Source organism: Schistocerca americana, chromosome 1, assembly GCF_021461395.2.
Source record: "Schistocerca americana isolate TAMUIC-IGC-003095 chromosome 1, iqSchAmer2.1, whole genome shotgun sequence".
NCBI lineage: Eukaryota > Metazoa > Arthropoda > Insecta > Orthoptera > Acrididae > Schistocerca > Schistocerca americana.
Window position 1 is genome coordinate 389,114,751 of NC_060119.1, and position 13,846 is coordinate 389,128,596.

The window sequence follows — 13,846 nt, forward strand, 5'->3', positions numbered from 1 at the left end:
ATTTAGAGATTTTTTGCTACATTGAGGTTTGTGACATAACGAAGTTGACTTAACACTACCTCTTCATAGCTGATTGGTGGAAGAGACGCGACTGATACGGTCGCAGGTTCGAATCCTGCCTCGGGCATGGATGTGTGTGATGTCCTTAGGTTAGTTAGGTTTAAGTAGGTCTAAGTTCTAGGGGACTGATGACCAAAGATATTAAGTCCCATAGTGCTCAGAGCCATTTTTTTTTTTTTTTTTTTTTGGAGGAGACGCCTGTTTATTTTTTTTTTAGAAAATGCATTCTAGCTATCAGCTGTTTCATTTAACCTATATGTTATCTACCCGTTTCGATCATAGATCATCGTCACTGGATGTAATGTAAAGCAGAACAGTTAAAAACTTTTACTATTTTCCTTTTAAGCTGATACAGCACAAGGTTGTCACATTGCAGCCACTGGCTGATGTTGTATCAGCTTAAAGGAGAATGGAATATGTTTTTAACTGTTCTGTTTTACCTTGCATCCAGTGATGAGGTTCTATGACCCGAAACCGGTAGAGGATAAGTAGGTTAAATAAAACAGCTGATCGTTAAAATGCAGTTTCTAAAGTGCTTAGCGGATGTTGGTTCTCGCCTGATGAAAACATTAAATGTCTGTTAGGTTGTTGGTTCAAGCTGATACGGTTACTGGGCTCATGTCGCTTATACGCCAGGAATAAAATCCGTCTCGCAACATTTTGGACTGATGTGGTTTAGTAGTCGAGTGTAAAAATAGAGGTCTTCTTCAGGCCCGTTCGCATTAGGTGCGTGGAAAGAACACATGTGTCTACGCCTTAGCCGTAACCAACTTAACGGTGGAGTAATCACGCGGTATGTCTATGGGAGATAAACGTGTTTCTAAAAATTTTGAGAATGATAGTTTTCTTGGTGGACACCAGCATTGTAGCATCTCCCGCTGTATTCAGCAAAAACTCTCACACTTATAAAACAAACCCATGACGAACCGCGCTTGTTTTTTTATTTAAATCCTTTCCTCTACTCTCCTCTCCTTTTAGTCCTGCTTCACTGTGGTCGCAAACAGAGTAGGAGAACCTAAGAATGACATGGTCAAGGGTCTTTGACGCAGCCTCCTTCGTGCGTGAGTTACTCTTTCAAAAAATTGAGTAGAATTTGTTTTAGACTTGGATTAAGATCGTTGCTACATTGCACTATTCCGCGGAAGTTCTTCGCCATGAGAAAATGCCGCGTGATCTTCCCGTTGGGGGGAAAGGGTAGAGAGGACAAGGTGGTTGTGATGTACCAGCTTCGCGGCCGCTTTTAAGGTAAGGGAAAACAGTGACTTGTTTCCGGCTGTTCTCAAAACCTCGTGCCTGCCATGCGAGTCGTGTAATGCCGCGAGCGCGCTCTGTCAGTCATGAACTGCCAAGACCAACATCGTAGCTGCCAGCGGCCAAAATAAGTTCAGGGATGCCTCGTTGACAGCTTTGTGAGATGCGGCTGCGATGTTTCGTGGCCGTGCGTTACGAAATACTTCGGAGTCCGCTTACGCGTCGCATCTGGCATCACGTGAGCAACTGGCAGAGCATTGTTCCAATACCATCGTTCTGACTCGAGGAAATTCTAGCTTATTGAATGTCTCCCTCCATTCAGCAAACGTAAATCGTTGGGATAGATCCGCGGACAGCTTATTTCCCACGGTACGTTTATTGACGCCAGTACAGACGCAACATGAGGAAAACTGGTGTGTGTTGTGTGTGCAAAACTTCCATTACTAAGTGCATACTGTAGAGAATTGGTTGCCACCGTTTTTCAGTCGTTTAAGTGTAAAATTTAATTTCAATTATTTATTATTTCCGAAGAAAAAAAAAAGATATCCCGAATGTAGCACACGAGATTATTGATTTTTTTTTCTCTCTCGCGCATCATTATAGGAACTACTGCTGAAAACCATCCTTTTGTACTCTAAGATCATGGTCTATTCATAAAATTTACAAATGGGATTGTGATTTGGCAAGAATTAATCATAGTTCTCGTTCGTATGTCTCGTGTTCGGACAGAACGGTGATATTCAAGTGGCGCAGACGGCGGCAAACTGTAGTGTCCCTTGTATCCTTACAGGTTGCCTCAAGTGTGATGCACCTTTAGAGAGTGTTTGTTCACGAGAGCGCACATTTTCCAGGGTACAAGACTAAGTTAAAGGAAAGATTCCATTTTCTCTGGACTGTGTGTCTTTCGTCTTCCAGTAGTCACTTACTAAGCCGCAGTAAAGGAGGTGATACTAAACTTAATAAAATGTAAGGACATGTGGCATATTTGATGGGTAGGCCCCAAGGGGTAGTTTTTTAGCCGCGTAGCCGCAAAGGGTTTTACTCCTCGAGCACAGTGACCCCCTTCATTACGAATATGTGAGAGGTGTATCGTATGTGTATTTGTTGGGTGTAATAGATGCGTATATATCGTGGTGTTGCGTTTAGTGATGGTGGTGATGCAGGGAGAGCCTTAAACCAGGTGCCAGCACGTAGCCTAGTCCTCTCGAATAGCACCAAGGGGGCCGCCAAGCTCAACGTCCCCATCCGACGTGCAGTGCCACGTACCCTGCCTTAATGACCCACACTGCGGAGAGGTTTGAAACTTAATCCAAGATATTGACGAGAAGTCATGAGATCAGGAACCTTACCCCACCATATCTCGCCAGCGAAATACCGTCAGTGAAAATACTATCCACCACCGGCATCCGAATGACCTACAAAGAGTGTTGAGGGGACCGTGCAAAAATCATAGCAAGGTACAAGCGTCTGTGAAATCGAAAGTTTTTTCCTTTTCATTAAAGGCGTTACTGACCGCTCAGGAAAAATCTTGGACAATAAAAATCCACGGAACATCGCGATAATCTGCAAAACCATCAGGAAGATAAGAAATCACCTAAAAATGTCCAAGGATGCTCCCAAACCGCTGAAAAAAATAATGAAGGATTCCGTGTAGTTGTGGGGAGGTGTAAGTGGTTACTGCAAAAAGAACGGTCAAAAAACAACTAGAAGCACAAGAGTAAGTGTAGAAGAAGGAAGATAACAGATCAGCTGTTGTGAAAAATACTTCGCAGCCAAGAGATAACCACATTCATTTTGATACGGCTCAAGTGCTGGCAGCCAAAAGGGGATACCACGAAAGACCATAGAGATTTTAAACACCCCAGGAACTGCAGTAGAAAGGAGGAGGGCGTGACATTTAATGGGGTCTGGATCCCGGTCCTGAAGAGGATGTCTACTAGTCTTCCACCGTTGGGTGATAGCGACAGCGGACGTCGGCAATCGACAACGGCCTATTGCGCTCCGATATTTAAAACATTTGGCGTCATGCCACTGCGCAGAAACACGTTTTAACAGAATAGTGCTGCAGTCAGAAGCGAGCCAGGGTGCGAATGGAGACGAAACGTTGGGTTTAAAAGTGAAATCTATTCGAACACGGCATAATAGACCGGAACATTTTATTAATCGTGTCATTTCCGGCCGTGGAAGTTTACAGTTTTCAACATTGGTTTACTGCTTTCACCAAGATGGTGCGCCAACTTGAAGTGCACAAAATTTGTTTGAAAAGTAGGTTAGCGATGAAACTTCCTGGCAGATTAAAACTGTGTGCCGGACTGAGACTCGAACTCGGGACCTTTGCCTTTCGCGGGCAAGTGCTCTACCGACTGAGCTACCCAAGCACGACCCACGACCCATCCTCACAGATTTACTTCTGCCAGTACCTCGTCGCCTACCTTCCGAACTTCACAGAAGCTCTCGCAGGAGAGTTTCATATCAGCGCACACTCCGCTGCAGAGTGAAAAACCTCATTCTAGGTTAGCGATGTTTGTGTAAAAGCCTATCGAGACTCGTCACATTCCTCTGGCATCTTCCAAGAAATGAAACAAGTTCCTTTGCGAGGAGTGTTGTAAAAACCTGTTGATTATATTTGATTAAGCCAATAAAGAATTGAGGATCCTTTGGATGGCAGAGGTGGGCTTCCACCAGATGATTTCATATTTTTTCTCCAATTCAGAACATTCAGTTACGTCCAGATTCGTAAAAGTGGTAGTGTAAAATATAGATGTAAGTTGAGTGGACAAGAGGGTGGCTCAGTGATTTAGTGCCACACTACGGATCCAAAAACACGGGGGTCCGATCCCTGCTGAGCCCTAGAATTTTTATGTGTCATTTACCCCTTCTTTCACCTTAATAAAAGTTTCTTAACGTGAAAAATGCCGAGTTGCGTGATTTGCAATCTGCGTTAATTTTTGGTTCTTCCCGTAACTGGCCGCGCACCCCACCTGCTATAGGGGTATGCCTAGTGAAGCGCTGTGGTGCCCAAGCAAGCTTTCGGTTGATGACGGGGTTACCTTTAAGAGGATGGCCTACAAAAATAACCAACGTTAGCACTGTTTCGCTGTGCCTCGCCTCGATGCGGCAAGTAGGCGTGGCGCCTCGGGGGGGCGAGATTTCTGGCCGCGAGCACGCAGGTATAGAGGAGGGCGTGGCCGCCTTGCGTCAGCATCATGTGATAGCGGGCTGCGTATTCTGGGCCGCGCCGCACTGGTGGCGATCACGAGACCGCACTCGGGCCGCCGGTATTTGCGGCGCCTGCCGACTCACTGCCGCCTGGCTCCTGGTGGTCGCTAATGGAAATGAGGCGCGTTCCTTTCTTAAAGCCTGATCCCGCAACACTTCGTTTCTTGAAATTACAATGAAATGAACACCCTTAGCTGCTTACAGGCGTTGACATACATCAACGGGGACAGATGAAAATGGTTGCCCCGACCGGGACTCGAACCCGGGATCTCCTGCTTACATGGCAGACGCTCTATCCATCTGAGCCACCGAGGACACAGAGGATAGCGCGACTGCAGGGATTTATCTCTGGCACGCCTCCCGCGAAACCTACATTCTCAACGTATTGTCCCACACTACATTCGTAGTGCCCCCGTTCATTATACTCATTACTCGCGGCGACATGTCAGAAAGAACAGATACCATCTTAGTATATACTTCGTTTCTTGCCTTGCAAGCCGTGTATTTCCGTGTGCTTCTGAGTGAGTGAGGCCGACCGACCGCTGTTGACGCTCAAAAGACCGCTTTATCACTGCCCCCCTTCAATTTTTCACTATGCGCAACTTTTAAAGATGTTTTGTTTCACTTATATATTTATTAGAAAATTGAGAAAATGTTAACTAACAAGTATTTAAATATAGCTGTTAATAAAAATAATTCATTAAATACTAGTCGCATGAAAATGCGAGTATTCGTAATAAATTGAAAATTTTGTACAAAACACGTAACACATCAAATAGAAAATAAACCCTTTTTATTTCTAGAGATTAAAAATAAATACAAACAATATTAAAACATTTTTATTGATATAAATGATGGTTCAGTATATTTGTTAACGTTTGACACGTTTTGCGAGAATCGAACCAGCAACCTCGCAGTTGTTAAGACTGGAACGCTGTGGAGGCTACTACGAACGGCTCTTTTATGTTAAAGGACAGCTTCTATACAGCATGAGATTCACTTAAAATGTTTAATAGCCTAAGTGATATTCTGGTGCATATCCCATCGTCATTGGCTTCTGACGCAGAGGACAACAAAGAATTGTATGTAAGTGCATCGCTATCTGTAACATGATAATTGTATATATAATAGCAGTGTATCTTTTTATCAATGACATGCGTGACAGGTATAACTTCCATTTGATTCTCAACCTGAACTTAATCTTAGAAGCTAACGACCATTTGGATACCAGGAACCCATATACAACCAGTACTATGTTAATATTTTAGGATATCAAGTCCTTCCTGTCTCACACTACACAGGTTATCATGTACGTTACTGCTGTCAACCAAGAAATGACAACAGTGGCATACACGACAACGTGTGTACTGTGAGGTAGGGCGGATTTTACTTCCTAACATATTAACGTAGACTTTCTTGTAATTGGATTCTAGCGGGGGCAATGAAATATACAGATCCTACAACGAACTTGTGACGTCACACTAGCAGGCTCGTCCGTCACACTTCGGGAACGTTCGGCTCCGTGCAGGGCACACGGGAAATCAATATTTAATTGAAAAGGTACTCATTAAAGGTCTTAATTTCCTCGTGTGCTGTCAAAAAAGTGCATGCATTTAAACTCTTCTGAAATAGTTACTCGCTCGCCGTTGGAGACGGGGCGGCAGCTGGCACTCGTAGGACGTGCAGTGTCACGTGCTTTGACGTACGCGCCACGGAATCTAGGTATACATGTAGTTGTTTGCTTTCTACGTGAATATCAAGTTACAACTGTTACGCATGTCGCTGGTATAGAGGCACGTAATGTAAGTCGATTTACGATTGTTCTCTTATGTATACAATTGTCTTCTTGTACATATCGATGTACACGAAGATCGGTTGTACATCCGATTAATAAGTGCAGCTCATGATGTTTAGGAGTTGGCCCTCAACAAATATCTACTAACTGTGCAGCACCAAGCAGTCGAGATTCTTACCCCAGTTTTTTATACTAAACTGTTCTGGGAGTTCTTCAGAGTACATTTTTCCATGTCCTTTGAGGAGTGCATTGTACTTGATGCCCAGGCACTGGCCATTAAAACCTGTAAATATGAAGAAAATCTAAGAGGGCCGCTTTCTAATACATGGCTAAGAGCACTTCATACCAATGTTAACCACTCCTGTTTCATTTGTGTGTGGGCTGGCGGAAAATGGCTGTGTAAGGCTCAGTGCGCCACCCTAAATCTTGCCATTTTCAAGATCCCTGAGAGAAAAATACAGTGTGAAACTGAACTCCAGCTTAATAATTTCGGAGGTTGTTCAGTGATAAGTTCTGAATATTTTGATACAAGGGACCTATGGTCTCCGGTGGCTTGTTACGCAGTAATAATGTAATCACAATTTATTTGGCTTGTTTCCCCAGCTATCTTTATATCTGTTATAATACCTTCACTACAGTGGAAGCCTGTAATAGGCAATCACAAAAACATACAAGACGATTCTACATGGTAACATCCGGATTTTCGTAGGAGCCTATCGAAAGATGCTAAGATGCTAAGGTGCAGTGGTGTTGTTACTGTAGCTGTGAGAACAGCTCGGCATATCGTCTTCTTGTGCTCTTTCATTGCAACCAGTGAACCATACATGAGGCGCACATATGCCTGTTCCTCACAAGTAAGCTCACCCATACTGCTGTGTATCACGGTCAACGTCCAGTCAACTCTGCCGAACAAATAAATAAAAAAAAAGGCTGAACCCTACACAGAACCTAGCAGTACAAAACGCATGCCTGAAGGCGAAAAGCAAAGTGAGCATTGTAACCAGCGAGTACCGTAACAAGCATGTTTCCGAACAGAATACACAGCACATACCATCGACTTTTGCAACTATTGTCCAGATATTTTCACTGCTACACAGAAATAGATACAGGCCAAGAAATCAAACGAAATGCAGTTAGTCTGTAACGAGCTACCGTAGACCATGGGTCCCTAATAACAAAATACTCAGAAAATATATCTGAACAACCTCCAAAATTTAATCGCTCCAGTTCGGCTTCACCATATGTAGAAAATATACTAGAGCTGTTGCACAGCCTCACTTCTATTAAGCATCCTCAGAATTAAGACAACAGGTTTAGCGGAAACAACGTCCCATGTCTTTTAGCGCCTCTCATTTAACTTACCTGGGCAACTCTGTCTTTCGTCGACATTTTTTCCCATCACATGCAGTTGATGGTGTCCGCAGTATTCAAAGTTAATTTACAGACCTCCTCGCAGTTTTCTGTCGACTGGCAGCGTAAGTCAGGGTTGATACTGTCCGTTCCGTGTGGTAGAGAAAAAGTTCTGCCGCTCTCTTCATCATTCTGGGAAGTTATGTACTGGCATCCAGTGGCAGAAACTAGGCAATAACACTCCATCACAATAAATAAATAAAAATCCACAATTTCATTTATTTGTCAAAATGTGTGTGAATTTCTAAGGGACCAAGCTGCTAAGGTTATCGGTCCTTAGACTTACACACTACGTAAACTAACACCTATGCCCGAGGGAAGACTTGAACTTCGGCGGAAGGGGCCGCGCAATTAGTGACATGGCGCCTCTAACCGCGTGGCTCATTTATTTGTCCAAACGTGACACCTCAGTAACGTGAAACCACCAAAACGTTTGGTGTTGTGTAGAAAGGAATCTTCTTCTTTTACTTTTATCGGATTAATGGCGAACGCTGTAGTTCTCTAGTAATTTATCGTATAAATACCCGAAATAGGACGTCTGGAGTTACTGAAGAACTTATGTGACACAACGGCAGTAACCGAATAAAACGCTCTGAAATTGGAACAGAACATACAGGAGAATATTAGGTACCAACTAAACTAGTCTGTTCAATGATGTCCTTAGTAGAGCGAAAAGAAAAAATCATTGAATTTGCCGTCAGTCAGAATCTGGTGCAGATTGAGATGCCTCACCTTTTTTCCTCCACCTTCCGTCGCTGTGTCACTGTTTTGCGGCAGCACCGAAGGTAAAGGACGAGACTTTCTTCATAAACGGCAAAACCGAAATTTTGTCCATCCTTGTCCAAGTAAAGTGATCTCAACTAACGATCTCGCTGTCGACTGCATATCAAACCATAAAGAAAATAGCGGCGTATTAATAGTGCCCCTAAGCTATTATGGTGCGCAACCACGCCCAACATTGGTAACGCGGTTACATGGGTTAAGTAGTACGATGACAAAATGCGGAAACTTGCTAGAAAGCAGACACGATAGTCATTCATGACTCTTACACCAAAGATATGTCAACATGGGCTGTTGCAATCACTCTGTTCTATTTCATAAGATGTATCACGAGTTCCATGCTGTCTCCTCCCTGTATTTACAGTGTCGTTTTTTCGTACACTATCTCGAAGATTTCTTAGCGACGCTGGTTAACTTCGAGCCCACACATTAACTGATGTCTACGTCACCCGTATCAGCACGTTCTGTGAATGGTAAAGTTGCAACTTTTCCATCGTGCATTGCAGGATTCCACAAAAATGGGGTTATGGAATTTGTTCCGGCCATCAGAAAGGTACGATGTATGGCTACATGTGCCTGATGTTGTGTGATTGTTGTAACTCTATACTAAAATTAAATTGGGATGGTAGCTTCAGTAGTATCTGAAAGCTGAAGTCATCTGTGCCGAAACATATTCTGGAGCCAAAGCAAAAATAACGCTCTCAGAAACCTAGGAGTAACAATAATTAAAATTGCAATTCGACTATTACCGAACTATGTAACTCAGAGGTTTCCGTACTAGACTGGTATTCAAGATGAGTAGTGTTCGCATCTCGTTGTGGCGATCCAGATGCAGGTTTTCTGGGGTTTCCCTAAATCGATTAATGCGTGTATCTGGATGATTTTTTTCGGTGGTCCCATCTCTACCCTTTTACTATCTTTATTAGTCTTGGTCTCAAATGATTTTGTCATCGACGGGACATGAAAGGCCTAATCTTCCTTTCCGTGCAGTGCAAGTATGGCTGATCGCAGCGCTAGCTGGAGTCCTGCCACCGCGAGTGTTGCGCAAGTAGGGCCTAATTACAGCCCGCAGCGCCGTCACCATTAGCCGATACCGGCGGGGCTTAAACACATTGCCGACTCCGTCTGGCGCATGCGGAACACGTGTTTAGCAGTGCGCTGGCGCTTGTGACCCCCGTAAGGAGCTTATCTCGAAGAATCAGCATAGGTTCGGGGAGGAAAAAAAAATCTGTAGTAAGAGTGACAGCCCGTTTTTTCCCATGAACATTATCTGGATATCAGTGCGTGAAGGTGAACAGATGTTAAGGTTTTTTATCTTAGATTTACATATGGCGCTCTAGTATACAGGGTGATTCAGGTTTCTTGACACCCGCAGTGCCTTCGAAAACCACGTGCGAGATTTTTGTATTCTCTCACTCCATGAGAAAAAATAAACAGGACCTTTTTGTAGGAAATATGATGTAGTTAAATTTTTTACTGGAATACGTTTTCGCCGGAGGCCGCGGTTTTCAAGTTTATATACAGAGGGGTCCAAAAAAATGCATCCACTGTTTAAAAGTCCATAACTGGCAAACTAATTGGCGGAGTTGTCTCATCTTTGGTAGTGTAATAGTTTGTAGTTCCGGCAATCGCCACACAAGCGTTGTTTTGTTTTGTCAGATGACAGTCGCCAGAGTGTCAGTGTTTTGTTCTTAGTTGCACCTAGTTACTCGAGTAAACATGCCTGGCGCAAGGCTTACATTCGATGAACGGAAGTCAGTTTTGAAGTGGTATTTTAAGTAGGAAAACATTAATGAGGTTCAACGGCAATGGCGAAATGAGTATAAAACAGAGCCACCGACACGTTTAACGATTCGTCACATTCGAGACAAATTTGAAGCCGAAGTCTGTGTTAAAGATGTACACAAACAACGATCTGGTCGACCTGTTACAGTAATAAGTTCAGCTAACTCCCGTCGTGTGTTACAATTCACTCGCTCGCCACAGAAGTCTGTGAGACAGTGTGCCCGTGAAACTGGAGTGAAGTGCTACATCCCACGATTGCTACACGCAATGAACGAGGACGATCCAGATCGTAGAATGGAGTACTGCGAGTGGTTTACCAACATGGTGCGCAACGATGAAGAGTTTGCAGAGATGATTGTGTGCTCTGATGAGGCACAGTTCAAACTCAATGGTACAGTAAATCGCCACAATTGCATCTACTGGGCCGCCGAAAATCCGAACGCCCATTTAGACAAAAGCCGTAAATTTTTCCAGGAGTAAAAGTGTGGTGTGGGTTGTCTTACCGGACTTGCTTGGGCCATTCTTCTTTGACGACACAGTTACCGGTCAGGTATACCTTCAGAAGCTTCAGACATCCATTTTACCTACCATCCGAGACTTGGATGGAGACGGAAAAGTTTACTTTCAACAAGATGGTGCCTCAGCCCACTGCCAAAATCGTGTTAGGGCGTATCTCGACGAAAATATACCAGGAAGATGGAAAGGCCGTAGAGGTGCTGTGGAGTATCCACCACGTTCCCCAGACCTAACTCATTTGAACTTTTACCTGTGGGTGGCACTAAAGGACGTCGTTTATCGACAAAAGCCATGCACTTTGGATGAACTTCGAGAATCCATCGTACATTCATGTGCAAATATCCAACTGTACACGTTGCAGTCAGTAGTTCGTGCTGCAGTTCGGCGGCATCGTTTGCGTGTGGATGTTAATGGTGACCATTTCGAACACCTACAGTGATATCTTTAAGTTGGACTTTAAGCTACACTTTCACCAAAAAATGAGACAACTCCGTCAATTAGTTTAGAAGTTATGGACTTTTAAACAGTGGATACATTTTTGTGGACCCCTGTGTATTGTCTGAAGCTCATGCCCTGTTAATTTTTTCTGTTTGACAGTCTTGCATTGCATGTGGTATTTGAAGGTCTTGCAGGTTGCGTAAAACCCATGGGCAGGGGCAGCTGAATCACCCTGTGTACGGCTTTATCGACTGGTCACCAGTGTGAGGTCATACAAATAAGTTACGCGCCCAAACTGGAACGGCTAAAACAGAATAAAATGATTTCAAAATACGGTGATGTGGCACATCACTTATGCTGTTTTACTGGTTAGCGCACAATCAGTGTGAGAAGCTTAACGAATCAAGAGACCGCAGATGCACAAGTCGTTACAGAAACAATTCTGTATAAAAACAGTTATCACCAGGCTCACTAATGTATTGTTTAACCAAAAGCTAAATATTTGCTCGGAACATGTTTCCACACGCGGTACTTACACAGTCTTATTTCCCAAAACTAGAAGTCTTATTTGTAATTCTAAGTACAGATGTGGTATTTCAACAAAATGGTTAAAACACAGTGGAATGGAACAGTATTCACACTTGACAATAGTAACAGGTGGTCATGTATAATTTTCTCTGTAGCCTACAATGTCAAAAGTCACTGTGGTCGCATTATCCAGACCTTTAGATAAGGTATTGTGGTTTGCGTACACCATGCGTCCAAAAAGTTCCGCCACTGATTTTATTCCCGGCGTATAAGCGACGTCAGCGTGGCTAACTATGGGAGCTGTTCAAACCGACTAAACAGTTGTGAGAAGGCAGTCTTACATAGTGGACGTGCTACTGGAGTGTGTCACAGATTGCAGTGGAGCAACAGCTGTAAATCAAGTGTTCAAGACATTCTCCAGAATGTGTAGGAGAAGACGAAAGTGTTTGCAAAGTTTGGCCCATGCCCCCTGACTCCTACACAAAAACAAAGATACTTGGACGTCTGCTGTGACTTGACAGAAAGGCAAAACGTGGGATGTTCTTTTTTGCATAAAATCATCACAGATGACGAGACTGGGTGTTATGAATAAGAATTGTACCACATACCGACAGAGTGCAAAAATTCACAAATGGTCAAGCGCTTTGACGACATGTCCGACATTCAAACTAATGTGCCGCTTAAGTTGAACAACACCCTAAAGAACATTTCTGACAGTGTCATGTTCTTGGATGAACATTCTGCCCATTGTACTTATGTGGGAGCAAACTACGTAGAACACCTGAGACATTAAAGCCGCCATCTTGACCTTCCTTATACTTTTTATTAATCTAGTTTCGAAACGTTTTGGACTGACGGGATATGCGTTTGCAGGTATAGCTGCAGTTAATATAGACTGTTAGGGTCGACATTTTCCAGAATAAATGGAAGGAAAATAGTCCATTATATTACGGTGTTATGTCACATTTATATACATAGACTTTAAGGGGATTGTTCGTCGTTAATGAGTTCTGAGTGGCGTACTTTTTGCACACAAGTTTTCATTAACGAGGTGAGACGCTCCCTCTATCCAAGCAAAAAAGATTAGATTGTAACGTCCCGACGACGACTACAAGGAAGGCTTTAGGCCGGTATTACACTATCAAATTTCTTTGCCAAAGATTTGATCAAAGATGTGATCCAATATTCCGTCCAATATATTTGACAAAGATCTTTGACGTAGCGCTACAAGGGGTATTACACTGTCATCAAATTTTTCGTCGAAGTTCAAGATGGCTGACAACTTGTTATTAACCGCAGCAGTTCTACGTACTCCAATTGCTTTGTGTGCACATGCGGAAAAGAAGTGGGGGGAAAAAATGGAACCATACATACCAGGTTGACAGTGTTAAAAGTCCTGGGATTACAACTGGATAATAAATTCAGTTGGGAGGAGCGCACCACAGAACTGCAGAAAGGCCTTAACAAATCTGTATTTGCAATTCGAGTGTTAGCAGACACAGGCAACATAAAAATGAAAAAGCTTGCATACTTTCATTCCATAATGTCATATGGGATAATATTTTGAGGTAAATCTTGAAGTCAAACAAAAGTTTTCAAGGTCCAAAAGCGTGTAATACGTATTATTTGTGGAGTAAATTCACGGACCTCCTGCAGAAACCTCTTCAAAGAACTGGGTATACTAACTACTGCCTCTCAGTATATTTACTTCTTAATGAAATTTGTCGTAAATAATATATCTCTTTTTCCAACAAACAACTCAGTTCATACATACAATACCAGGAACAAAAATGATCTGCACAAGGACTTACAAGCACTGACTTTAGTTCAAAAAGGGGTCCACTACTCAGGAACACTCATCTTCAATAATTTGCCAGGAAACATAAAAAATTTAGTTAGAAATAAAGATCAGTTTAAGAGGAGCCTGAAAGACTTACTACTGGCCAACTCCTTCTACTCCATTGCCGAAATTTTTAATAGAAACAAATGATGTATTGTATTTATTCATACTATTAGTATTGTTATTTCAGCTAAAAAAAAAATCGACATGTTCCACATCCACGA

General features: G+C 42.9%; 1 protein-coding gene and 1 non-coding gene across 4 annotated transcripts in view; one reads left to right on the forward strand and one right to left on the reverse strand.

Moving 5' to 3' along the window:
• Window positions 1–13,846, forward strand: part of LOC124601774 (protein similar) — a 747,040-nt gene that overhangs the window by 545,148 nt on the left and 188,046 nt on the right. The gene's annotated exons all lie outside the window — the stretch shown is intronic.
• On the reverse strand, window positions 4,772–4,845 carry Trnat-ugu. The gene has a single exon. It is a non-coding gene; the product is annotated as a tRNA-Thr (tRNA).